Below are 13121 nucleotides of genomic sequence, written 5' to 3' on the forward strand. Positions count from 1 at the left end.
TGTGGAGCTAGTAGCCCTGTTAATGATATTTGACACTTCCCTAGCATAAGTCTTTGTTTCATTTGGTTATAACTTTGCATGTTTTAAACATCGAGGCTGAACTTTATACTTACACTTAAAGTTAGAGATAAAAATAGTGTGCCATTTTTCACGATCAGGAGAATCATTATTTTTCTTTTATCCAAACAGATTTATTTTTTTTTTAAATAGAAGTTAGTGTCTCCAGGATTTAAGACAATGTCTGAAGACCTATCTACCACGTCTGTGTGTGCTAGCTGTCTTCCTTGTCATCTCTGCAGCAAGAGATGGAAAAGCCAAATCTCTGAAAACTTCTGTTTCAAATCTGCAGAAGATCTTTAGTGCCAGGTAGCCCTCTTTTCAGAAGTTTTTATGTATGTTGAACTATAACTCTCTTCCCCTTCCTCTGAAAAGTTTTGGGATAACAGAATCTTAACCTTTTGCTAAATTGGGTCCTGCCTCATCCAGTTCACAAGATGGCCATTTGAGAATGAATCAGATTTATGTATCAAGAGACCGGTTTTTGTACAAGTCCTGGGTATCTGTCAACCACTTTAGAAGGTCTGAAGTCAAGGTCGCACGAAAATGCTTAAAAACAGAGGGATTATGTAATGGGGTAGGGCGGTTAAACAGTACTCCAGTAAACCACTAGTGCGGCCCCCCCCAAAACTTCTGCATAATACTAGCAAGTTAGTGAAAACAAATTTGTCACAGGCTACTCACTAATAAGTATTGACAGTTTTCTGCCAAGATGCCTGGGAATGCTTTTGCATAAATTCTGTAACTAAAATATCGGAAGTAGCGTTTGAATGTAAGAAGTACCCTGTATGCTAAGTAGCCTGAAGATTCATGCCTTAAATTAGCTGCCCAAACTTAGCAGATCTTTGGCTTCCATCTCTGAGGCCTATGAAAAGGGATATTAATAGCAACCAGTCTCAGCTAGGAGTTAAATTCATGAATGTTTGCAGAACATCCAGATTTTGTGTTGAGCCATTCCTAGTAAAGTCCCTCAATAAATTAATAATTTTGCATTCAATACAAGGATCAAGGAGGTGGAGATGTGAAGACAATATTAAATAAAACATTCATTGAACAAAGCTGGGGTCTTGGACAGAGAAAAACAGACCACAAGCTTTAATTACATTATTGCACATTTTATTATAACAAACATGTGCAAAGGTGATGAATTAAGGTCACACAGGCAAACTTAATTCCCGCACGTCCCAATTTCAACATATTTGACTTTGCAACCTTAAAATTCTTTTAGTGTAGGATTTTTGGATGCAGTACAGTATATATTTGTAAGACAGCCAAAACCAGCTGCATGAATAAATGTAAAACCCTTGCATAACACAAATTTACCTAAATTTGTCTTCTTATCCAGATCAGGAAAGACAGCAAGTATGCCAGTGCTTATTTTGGGGGCTGTGGATTCATTTGTTTGCAGTAATTTAGATATCAGTGTCAGAGTGTGTCAAATCGCTCTGTTCTGTAATTTCCACTAAAAATTCATCACACAGAGAAAAAACTTTTCAGACAGTGTGAAAGGGTTCCACAAGCATGAGAAGTGACTGGATCGACTGAAGTTACCCTTGCGAGCTTTAAAGGGAGATGCAGCTCCACAGTAAGTCCTTGGGGTGAATAGGAGGAAGACTAGAGTGTAAAAAAAAAAAAAATGATGAAAAAGACTGCTTCCAAGTGGTTAGGGGAAAACACAAGGAACTGTCACTTCTTGAAAGATTCCAGCTTGTAGAGTGCATAAGACATTTCATCCTTGCAGACTTCAGAAGAAACTGAGAATAAGGAGCATCTTATAAGACCTAGACTTAGGATCTATCCAATTTCCTGTCCAAATTGCAATGTCTTATACATGCAAAGATGTTTAATTATTTGCAGAGCTGAATTTTTGCTATTTAAGGACATTCTATAACTTACACTACTCTAGTGGTTTCAGGACTTTAATGCAGTTATGCAGCAATACATTGTCCTTTACATTTCATTTTTCTTGAGTTTATGAGGCAGTTAACACTGTTCCATCCAGTGTCCTTGGCTTAATGATGGGTTAACAGGGACATGCCCAGCACCCATTGAGCTGGTCTGGGCAAGCTTGGTGCCAGTATTTAGGTATTTAGGAAGAAAAGGAGTCAGGAGAAAAATCACTTTGTAATGGGATATAAAGGTTTATGGGAAAGGTGGACACAGCAGGGATTTGGACTTAACGACCTAAGTGATGTAGCTCCGTGAAGTCAAACAAAACCTTGGCCACAGCTACCATACGCATTACTGAGACAACTTAGCTCTAGTCTACAATATAAACAGACCTTACATCACCTTAGCAGTTATTATTTTTTAAAGTCTAAGAAATGAAATGCAAAAGCCACTCAATGCAATTCTTAAGTATGAACAACTAGGGTCTAAATTAGTTAAATATTTAAGCACATGCACAAGCGCTTACATTAAAGTTGTTTTTCAATTTATGTGCTACTTGCTGGACTAGTATCATAAATCAACAGGAGTCAGAAAATGCAGAAGTTTAAATTCTAGCAGTGACATGATTTTGGCACTCATAGGACTTTCTATTTCTGTTTTCTCATTAAACATACCGCTTAATATGTATAAAGGGGCTAAGTCAACCCTATTCCTTGTCAAACTAACATAATCATTCACTATCACTAATGCATTCTACACTGGTGTGTAATTTTTCCTTTTTACATACATCCTTTAAATATTTGCATCTTAAGACTTTGTAAGTTTGCTTACACACAGGCAAGAAGCAGCACATGTTTTTAAATAATACCACATTTAGTATTCCTTTAAATTCTCTTGTAATGGAATTATATTCTCTATTTAACTGGGTATTCGGTGAGGACCACACACAGCACAATTTTTATCATGAAGGATCCCAAAACAAACTGTAAACTAACTGTTCTACAATTCAGCAGGAGTATTTTGATAAACCCCTCTGAAATGCAATCATCTGTGGCTTGAAATGCAGCCACTGTTCACCAGTACGTAAATACCACTTTACGGTTTGTAGCAAGTGGTGAAAAAATTGTACCTTTCCTATTACCAAAGATGCAGTGGAAAATTAAGTAGGTCATATGTCATTAACAGACCTGGAGTTCAGCCAAGAAGGAGAAGCTAATCTCACTACTTTTCTGATGAGCCCCAAACAATACAAAGTGACCTGAGGAGATCCTCAGTTTTATGTATTGCCCAAAGGAGAGCAACTCTAAACATCACGGTACCCCACAAGAGGCTTATTTCAGTGGTAGTTAGTGTCTTTTTATAAAGCCAAATACAAAATTTCTTTCTCCAGGCTTTGTTTGGTATAACCCCCCCAAAAAGCAGAAGATTTTTTTAAACGTCCCAAGTAGATATAGTTACCCAACTCTTACCAAGAATATTGAAGACAAGCATTAAAATTCTCTGTGAGGTTAGAGATTATCCCCCCCCCCGAACCCAGTCAACCTTGTGTTGCATAGTGTCTATGTTTTCTTTAAAAACTGAAATAAACATTAAAAATAAGTGGTTTTGTTACGATTCCTGAGTAGAATAACACATCTTCTGCATAAAAAGTCTCTGAAGATTTTTTTAGTCACTGTTTTTAAGACCCTAATCTTGTGCAATAGCCACTCTCTCACGTTTGCTGCATCTCAGCAGTAAGTTCCAGCATAGGGGGTGGTAGCTGCCCCAAGGGTAAAAGTAAATTCTCTTCGGCAGAGTAGGCTGGTTTTCTACACAAAACAGGAGAAAAAGGTGAACAAAAGCTTTGATTCCTTCACAAGTGAAGTGTGTAACTTCTCAGTAAGCTACTGTGGTACTTCCTCAACTAAGCATGCCTTCAATATTCAGTAGAGGCTGGAAGAGATGTGTACTCATTGACTATTGTATTCATATTCTTATCTTCTTAGTCACCTTTCTGCAGCAGGCTTTCAGCTCCAATGCGCTGCACAAGACCACTGCCTCTTTATGTTCACGAGATCAAAAAAAGAAGAAAATGATTTGTCAAAACACATCAAAGCTGGGAGCTGGAAGAGAAAGGACTGTACAATGCATGTGAATAAGGAAGGAATGCTAACAACTACGGAAAAGTTGGATCATGGTAGCTGAAAAGGCAGCATCAGAAAACTCAGAAGAGACATTTTTGAAAAAATACCTGCAGCAGCACTTCTAAAAGAATGGATGTATTGAAACTGAAACCAGAAAATGAAAATCCCATCCGTTTTTTATCACACTTTCAGCAAAAACATAAAGCAGATTTGTATTGTGTTTTAATAGGGCACCTGCTGTATGAAAAAGTTGCAATTAACACAGGCAAACCACAGAGTGAAGAATTCTGAAGTCAAAAGATGCAGCATTCCAATCTAAGCAAAGAAAAATAGCAGATCTTCCCAGTGCTACTAGTTCATCCTCCTCATCGTGTTTAGAAAGTTGTTAGTTTTATATCTTCTCTCTGTTTCTGCTGTTAAGTAACAGCAGCAGTGTTACACTCTTGGTTTGGTCAGTCAGAAGGCTATAGAGTTAACCAAAGTTCTAAGCCACATTAGTTCAAGGATTTGCTTTATATGCTGCTCTTGCCAGATAAGAGTCTCAATTCTCTTTCCCTCATTAGCCTTCCATCCTGGGAGACGCTAAATTCTAGAATTTCCCAGCAAGTTCCCAATCTTTGGCAGAATCAGATCTACAGAAAATAAGACATTTCTGACAGAAGTAACACACAGAGTCAGTTTGCATGAGCTACATACTTCACATTTTCTCTTGATCACCACTACTAATGGTTATAGAGGGAAAGATCCCAAAGCCCTTAATTCTATTTGGAGTTCCTTAAATACATCCTTCTTTTCCAGGGAGAGCCTGAGAAACTGTAGCGCATCAAAGTCTGACTGAAGTAGTTGTGTTAATGTTTGCTATGTAGTGATATACATGCTTATGTATTACAGTGTACTAATATTGAACAAACATTTTCAATTCACCTCCAGAAAAATCTACAGGAAACTCACACAGATTCTGAGCAGAAAGAAATGAAATTCCAAGGCAACATGATCAAGTGCCACAGGAGCCTTTTGAAAATGTTGTGGCATTTACTATCTTCTTTGCAGGTTTTCTATACCGCTTTTTTAAAATCAATCAGCTTTACACTCCCGTCAGCAGATTGTATAGGATGATGGAAAAGTTCCAAAGAAATCTCATTATCAACTTCTCACTTACGTAAGTATAAAGTCTGAAGCAAGAGAAGAATATTTTTCTGCTTGAGTCAATAGCCTCCTAGGGAAGACCAATACTATTAATGAGAGATACTCCAGCCAACAAGAAAAGTACAAAGTCACACACATGCACAAGTCCCAGAACTGCTGTACATATTGTTGTATGTGCAAATGACAGCCCAGCAGTAGCTGAAGTTAAAGAATCTGGAGCACCCACGTGCATTATCTTCTAAGAGAAACAGCAGGAACTCTCCTGATTCCAGTGTTTCTGGAATCAGAAGAGACGCTTCTCCTTCCAGCAGAGTTTCAAGAGTAATAGCTGTGGAGGAGCCCTGCACAGTCTTAGAGGAACTTCATGAAACTAAGACCAAAGCATTAAAGACAGTGAATATTTGTTACTACTGTCTACAAGCTAAATACAGCATTTACCGTTTATTCTTTGCACAATTAGTGCTGTCAACAGTCCTGTTAGATAGGTATTACTACCATTGTTTTGCAGAAGAAAAAAATTGAAGAGTTAACTGAAGATTTCCCCGTCGGCGCAAAAATAGCTAAGAAATTAGATCTCCAAAGTAGGTAGCTTTGAATCACCAAACGATACCCTTTCCATAGAGCTCATTTGGCTATAGATGCAAGTCTGCAGAAGGGAACAGACACATTCCTGGCCTTCAGATTTGCAGGACAAGCTAGAGCTGTAACATAATGTATACATGGGCTGAAGCCAGAATTTTGGATGTAAGCTCTGATGACAGATCTAGGTTCAAATGACACTGATCTCCAGATAAAAACCAATAAACATACAAATCTGTAGTCGTAAGAACACAGATGGTGCTCTCCGTATGTTTTTATGGCACACACAGGGGAAAATCCAATAATTTAATATGCACTTTTTCTTCATTGGTACGATAATTAAATTCCCTGAAAACCTACTCAACAGCTTGTAAGAGAAGGAAGCATTGGGAGCTTGGTAGTATTGGCTTATTTAACAAGCAAGGGAAGTGAGAACTGCTACAATTTATAGAATGTACATGATGACAGAGCAAATCTTTACCACGGCATGTTAACCCATAGACACTCTGTAGAGACTAAGGACACAGGATGAACTGCTGTATATGACATTTCATTTCTAGATCACTGGACTACCCTATTGAATGAGCCCAAGGTGACAGAATTATTTTTGCTTCTTACAGAGAAGCAAAGCTTTTAATAGGAGTCCAGATACTGAAATAAGGACAGTTTTTCTCCCAGGTTTATTGCTAACATTTAAAACAATGCTTCCATTAAAAAAGTATTTTCACACTTGATCAGTTTAAGGGGTTCATTATTTTCACGCTGTGCAATTATGTAGACTTCTAGTAAGTATTCTCTGCCTCTGCACACTAGACCCAAGTGCTAATTTTGGTATTTGCTTGATGCTCAGAATGTGATAATGGTATTTGGAAGTAAGTCTTTTATTGAGCTGTGTAAAAATTGACAGTCTCACTTCATATGCATTTATGTGAAAAAAATATTCAATAAGCATCTCTGTTCTTTTCACCCACATCAGGTTAAGAGTTTCAAATGAAAGCCAGCAATCTTCATATATTTTAACACGTTTAAAATGTCCCTACGGTTCAAATACAATATATCTCTACAAATATAGTTTTATTAACTACAAAGAATAAAAGAAAATTCACCTTATAAGACTCCCCAACTTGTGGGTTTTCAAAGCCACCTAAACCGATTTTTGTGTTACTGCAAAGATAATTCATATGTATTTATAAACTTATGTTACCTTGTACAATATTATATGACCATTAACATAATACACAGTAGGACAGAGAGGTTATTTACTAAATACCTAATCTTTCCTAAATTTTTCATAGACTGTTTAGCTATGAATAATTCCTCCCAAATGTGTTTTTCCTGTTTCTTTTGTTATAAGATTTGATGGGCATTTTCTAAGGAGTTCTAGATGAACACAATTCTAACATTTCCGTGCATTGTTTGCTGTTGAGAAAACAAATAAACAACGACATTCCATATGTGCCAGATGTGAGTCTGTTATTACACTTTCAACTTATATGTCCACAAAGAATCAATCTGAAAGGTTAGTACTTGTACAAAATACAAGCATGTTTCACTGGCTAAAACCCATAATGAGCTTTTTCTTTTTTTTTTTTTTTTTGGTAACCCAAACCCAGTGGTTTTTTCATGCCTCTGTCTTTTCGACTGTGAGCTTGTTAATGAGCATGTAAATGAAATCTTAAGGTTGACTAAAATGCAGGAAGGAGAAGATGCACAAAAGCACATTTGGGAAAAGAAGATTTGGAGTAATGAGTATGTGAAGAGTCTGCAGTGCTGGCCTTTGGAGGATAACTTAAGAGTGTTAAAATCAAATGAAGTATTGCCCTCAGCCAAAATTTCTTCCCCAGAGAGAAATATTTCTTAGGGGAAACATCCACCTTTAGAAAACAAACCGTTCTTCCATGGTGGGTTAAAAAAAAAAGTTTTCTAACTAGTTATTACAAATAGCAGCCCATTTAGCATCTCTGCAAAGCTTAGAGAAAAATACGCTGTTTTAAGCAGAACATTAAGACCACAATGGCTGGGTACTCACAGTTAAGAAACACCGTTTAAAAACTGCTGTACATCCTCTAACTCCCTTATGGATGTTGCATTATGATGCAATCTTTAGTAGACACAATCACATGACATTTTTTTCGCACAGGATCCTGCCTCATTCAGTGCACAGGATACAGTGTGCTCAGTTAATGAGCAGGTATTCAATAATCTTATCCTCATTATCCTCCCAGCAGCACCTTTCCCCTCCCGTGGCCCCAGCATTTCTCCAGCACTCCCTAGAGTTCGTAAACCTGCTCTCAGGCTTCAGAAGACAGGGGACTGCATCATGCTCCACCAAGCCAGATTTTGCCAAGAGAGAAAGGGGGCCTATGAATCTACCCCTGTTGCTACCCACTGTAAGGGCAGATGTGAGTAAAGATCACAGATCTCCTGAATCTTGCCATTCCTCTTCTCCTCAGGAAGAAAGACCAGGGAGCAGGGCCAGATTGCCAAGGGCAGGGAGAGATTTCTGCATGCCCTTATTTGCCGTTACCTGAGGCAGTGACCCCACCACCAGACACACAGCAAACATTCAGATGGACATGCCCTTCTCCATGTCTCCTGCGAACACTAGACTCTGCTCCCTTCTCCATAAGGTAGTCTACTGCCAGCCACACTCAGGAAGACCTGAAAAACCCGGTACACCCAGATAAAAAATGTAAATGCTTCATAAAATAGAAATAGATCTTCGCAATGTTTCTCTAAGATGATGGTTCCCACAAGAAGTTAAGCTGTAGGTGGCACTTACGAGGTCTTGGCATCTCATGTAAGATGTTTATGGCATAATTTTTCAGAATGCCTCTGAAGCATACTCCACGGTGCTGTGTATGTCACAACAGGATCCTGAGCCATCTGCAGCATGGGTACTCTAAAGATGCACGCTAACTACTGGCTACCTCTGAAAGGTTTGGGTTAAATGACTTGGGTACAGGTAGAACTCTATGACAGAGACAAAGTGAGAATCTATTTATTCAGGGAGCTTCCAGTATCTTTTAACTATCATGTCGTTTCATCTCTTCTTCAGTCCTCTATATTCAGTTCCTCACCACACACCCTTGCTGTAAATGAAGCACAGGGTCTTACGGATAAGAACTGATTTTACGGCAGTTGTAGTACAGTTGGATAGTTGCGTACAGTTGGATAAAGTTGTAACTGTATAGCTGTGTAGTTATCCCTGAGCTCTGGAGCAGACCAGTCTATGTACTGAGTAAGACAGTCACAGAAAGGAGGGAGAGGAAAGGGATACCTGTCAGGGCTGCTGTATCAGTTTGGATGTCTCAAATTGGTCCCAATGCTAAATGCACAATAGTAGCTACAGTCAGTGTTCCTGCTGCCTCCAGACAGAAGTACCCGTCCTTCTTACCAGCACTTCCTACACACTGCTGCCTCAAGTACATCTCCCAGTGGCTGTTGGTGCCACAGCAACTGCGTGTCTCTTGTGGTGACTGCTGAAGCAATTTCTGCTACTCCACCAATCACCTTGTGCGGCACCCCATGGTCAGAAAGAGCATTGGACAGGATAGCATATGTTCTCAATACTTCAGTTTTCTCCGATCCACCCATCAGAGGCATCCATTGAAAATATGACTTGAAGTTAGCAATCAGGGTTTGGTAGTGGGAAGTGATGGGTGACCTTGTGACGTCAATGGTCCTGTTTAGAATAGAGTCTACAGGAGTTGTTTATTTTCAGATCTAGATACTGCCTGCTATTACAAGCCATCCCATTTATGAGGTTAACTGGGTATTTCAGCAACTTGTGAAAAATGTGACATCCCTGGCAAGTTTGGGTAGAAACTTATTTATTTATTTTTTAATGGTTGGTTAATTAATTATTTAGTAAGCAGTTGAATAAAAAAAGTCTGCAGGGCTCTGCCTCTCTCCATTCCAAGGTCTTTCCCTTTATGTTTTCTTTTTATATTAGACTCATTACGATTATGAGCTGCAACTCAGAGCGCTCTATTATCATCATGTAGGAACACTACACTATTAGAAGTCATTGCAGATTAGTTTGATTTACTGTTACATTTGCAATTTTATAAGCAACTGCTCTTACACCTATTCAGCTTCACTGAAAGGAATGAAGACAAGAGCCCGCCTTTTCTTGTTTGCTCACCAGAAATTTGAAATCCAGAGGAGGAGGAATAAGCCACGAAGAATTGCATTAATTAGTTACTAGGCTATGGATGGAAATAACACTTGGGAATTACCAACATTAAAACACTTATACTTGGACATTGCCTTTTTATCTAAAGCAGGCTAGCTGTGAAGAAGGAATGATGTAAAAAGTTTAAATGCCTTAATTGCTTTGGAGATCTGCATTTGGACATACTTAAACTCCCTTTAGGCTTATGAACTTGTAGAATGCTCAAATTAAAAAAAAAAAATAAAAGAAAAGTAAAAAAGAAAAGAAGTTTAATCCTCCCTCCTCCATCTAATGTTTTCAGACTTTCTCAGATCTAATTAGCAAGGATTTACATCAGTGAATTGCCTGTACCTTTAAAAATGTAACCTACATGCTTGCATTCCACTGAGCTTAAACTGTACTAAATCGCAGCCGTAACTTTACTGTTCCCTAAAAAAAATTCCCTCTTTTTCATCATTTAATGCACATACAACTCTTCGCATTTTCAGCAGGACAGTAGCAGAGCTGAAAGAATGAGAAAGAATCTGTTTTAATCCCTCATAATCTTCCTGAGCATCAGGATCTCTGGGCAGCTTCATTATTAGAAGTATCATCGCTCAAACTTCCTCTATTACTAAGTAATTATTTGAATAATCCATTTTGCTTGAGTGAGTTCATAAATCAATTGTTTTGGGAGATTTATTTTGGCAGGAATTTTACGGAAATGCATGTGCTCGGATCTGAAAATACCCATTTCTTGTTTGCTTTACAAGCCTGATACCCGATTAGCCCTCAATTTAATAGAATGTCAAAGGTAGAGGAAAAAAAATCCTTAAGACACAGTCCAAAACTGACTCACATCTCATTTACACTGATGTAAATAAGGGAGAAAGCAACTGAAAAGGCGGCATTTATGGTACTTAAAATAAGAACAAAAACCAGGCTTGCAGAGGGCTGCTTTGTAATGATAGAATCATAGAATCATAGAACCATAGGGTTGGATGGGACCTCTGGAGATCATCTAGTCCAACCCCCCTGCCAGATCAGGGTCACCTAGAGCAGGTTGCACAGGAATGCGTCCGGGACGGTTTTGAACATCTCCAGAGTTGGAGACTCCACCACCTCTCTGGGCAGCCTGTTCCAGTGCTCTGCCACCCTCCAAGTAAAGAAGGTCCTCCTCATGTTTAGGTGGAACTTCCTATGCTCAAGTTTGTGCCCGTTACCTCTTGTCCTGTCACTGGGCACCACTGAAAAGAGCCTGGCCCCATCCTCCTGACACCCACCCTTTAAGTATTTATAAGTGTTGATAAGGTCCCCCCTCAGCCGTCTTTTTTCCAGACTGCAGAGACCCAAATCCCTCAGCCTTTCTTCATAAGAGAGGTGTTCCAATCCCCTCATCACCTTTGTAGCCCTTCACTGCACCCTCTCCAGCAGTTCCCTGTCCTTCTTGAACCAGAGAACGCAGAACTGGACACAGTACTCCAGGTGCGGCCCCACCAAGGCAGAGTAGAGGGGGTGGATGACCTCCCTCGACCTGCTGGCCACACTCTTCTTGATGCACCCCAGGATGCCATTGGCCTTCTTGGCCACGAGGGCACATTGCTGGCTCCTGGTCACCCTGTTGTCCACCAGGACTCCCAGGTCTCTTTCCACCGAGGTGCACTCCAGCAGGTCAGCCCCCAACCTGTACTGGTGCATGGGGTTGTTCCTCCCCAGGTGCAGCACCCTACACTTGCCCTTGTTGAATTTCATAAGGTTTCTCTCTGCCCAACTCTCCAACCTGTCCAGGTCTCTCTGTATGGCGGCACAGCCTTCTGGTGTGTCAGCCACCCCCCCCAGCTTGGTGTCATCGGCAAACTTGCTGAGGGTGCACTCTGTCCCCTCATCCAGGTCATTGATGAATATATTGAACAGGACTGGACCCAGTACTGACCCCTGGGGAACACCACTCGTCACTGGTCTCCAACTAGACTCTGTGCCCCTAATCACTACCCTCTGACCTCTGTCTTTCAACCAGTTATCTATCCACCTTACTGTCCGTTCATCTAACCCACTCTTCCGTAGCTTCCCTATGAGGATGCTGTGGGAGATCGTGTCGAACGCCTTGCTTAAGTCAAGGTAGACCATATCTACCTCCGTCCCCTCATCTATCCATCCAGTCATGCCATCATAGAAGGCTATCAGATTAGTCAGACATGATTTCCCCTTGGTGAATCCATGTTGAGTACTTCTGATAGCTTTCTTTTCCTCCACATGCCTTGAGATGACATCCAGAATGAGCTGTTCCATCACCTTTCCGGGGATGGAGGTGAGGCTGACCAGCCTGTAGTTCCCCGGGTCATCCTTCTTGCCTTTTTTAAAGACTGGAATGACATTGGCTTTCCCCCAGTCCTCAGGCACCTCGCCTGTTCTCCAGGACCTTTCAAAGATGATGGAGAGTGGCCCAGCAATGACTTCTGCCAGCTGCCTCAGCACTCTTGGGTGCATCCCATTGGGGCCCATGGGCTTGTGAATATCTAATTGACCTAACTGATCCTTCACTAGATCCTCCTCAACCCAGGGGAAGTCTTCCTCTTTCCCCATTACTTTCTCCAAGGCCTGGGTCTCCTGAGGGCTGGGCTGAGCCGTAAAGACCGACGCAAAGAAGGCATTCAGTAGCTCCGCCTTCTCCACATCCTCCGTCACCATGGCTCCTGTCTCATTCAACAGTGGGCCCACAACTTCTCTGGTCTTCCTTTTGCCTCCAATATACTTGCAGAAGCCCTCTCTGTTGAGCTTGACATCACTTGCCAGGTTTAATTCCAAGGTGGCCTTGGCTTTCCTTGTTTCATCCCTCCACGCTCTGGCAGCATTCCTGTAATCCTCCCAAGGGGTCAGTTCATTCTTCCACTTACTGTAGACTTCCTTCTTCCACTTGAGCCTTTTCAGAAGCTCCCTGCTCAACCATGCAGGTCTCCTGCGTCCCTTGGCCGATTTCTTTCTCTTAGGGATGCACCGATCCTGAGCTTGGAGGAATTGGTCTTTGAATACCAGCCAGCTTTCTTGAGCCTCTTTGCCTTCCAGAGCCCTAGCCCACGAGATCTCTCCAAGCAGTTTCTTGAAGAGGTCAAAGTTAGCCCTCCTGAAATACAAGGTTGTAGTTTTACTTCTTGTTGTTTTGTGCGTAGTTC

Source organism: Rissa tridactyla, chromosome 1 (assembly GCF_028500815.1).
Source record: "Rissa tridactyla isolate bRisTri1 chromosome 1, bRisTri1.patW.cur.20221130, whole genome shotgun sequence".
Lineage (NCBI taxonomy): Eukaryota > Metazoa > Chordata > Aves > Charadriiformes > Laridae > Rissa > Rissa tridactyla.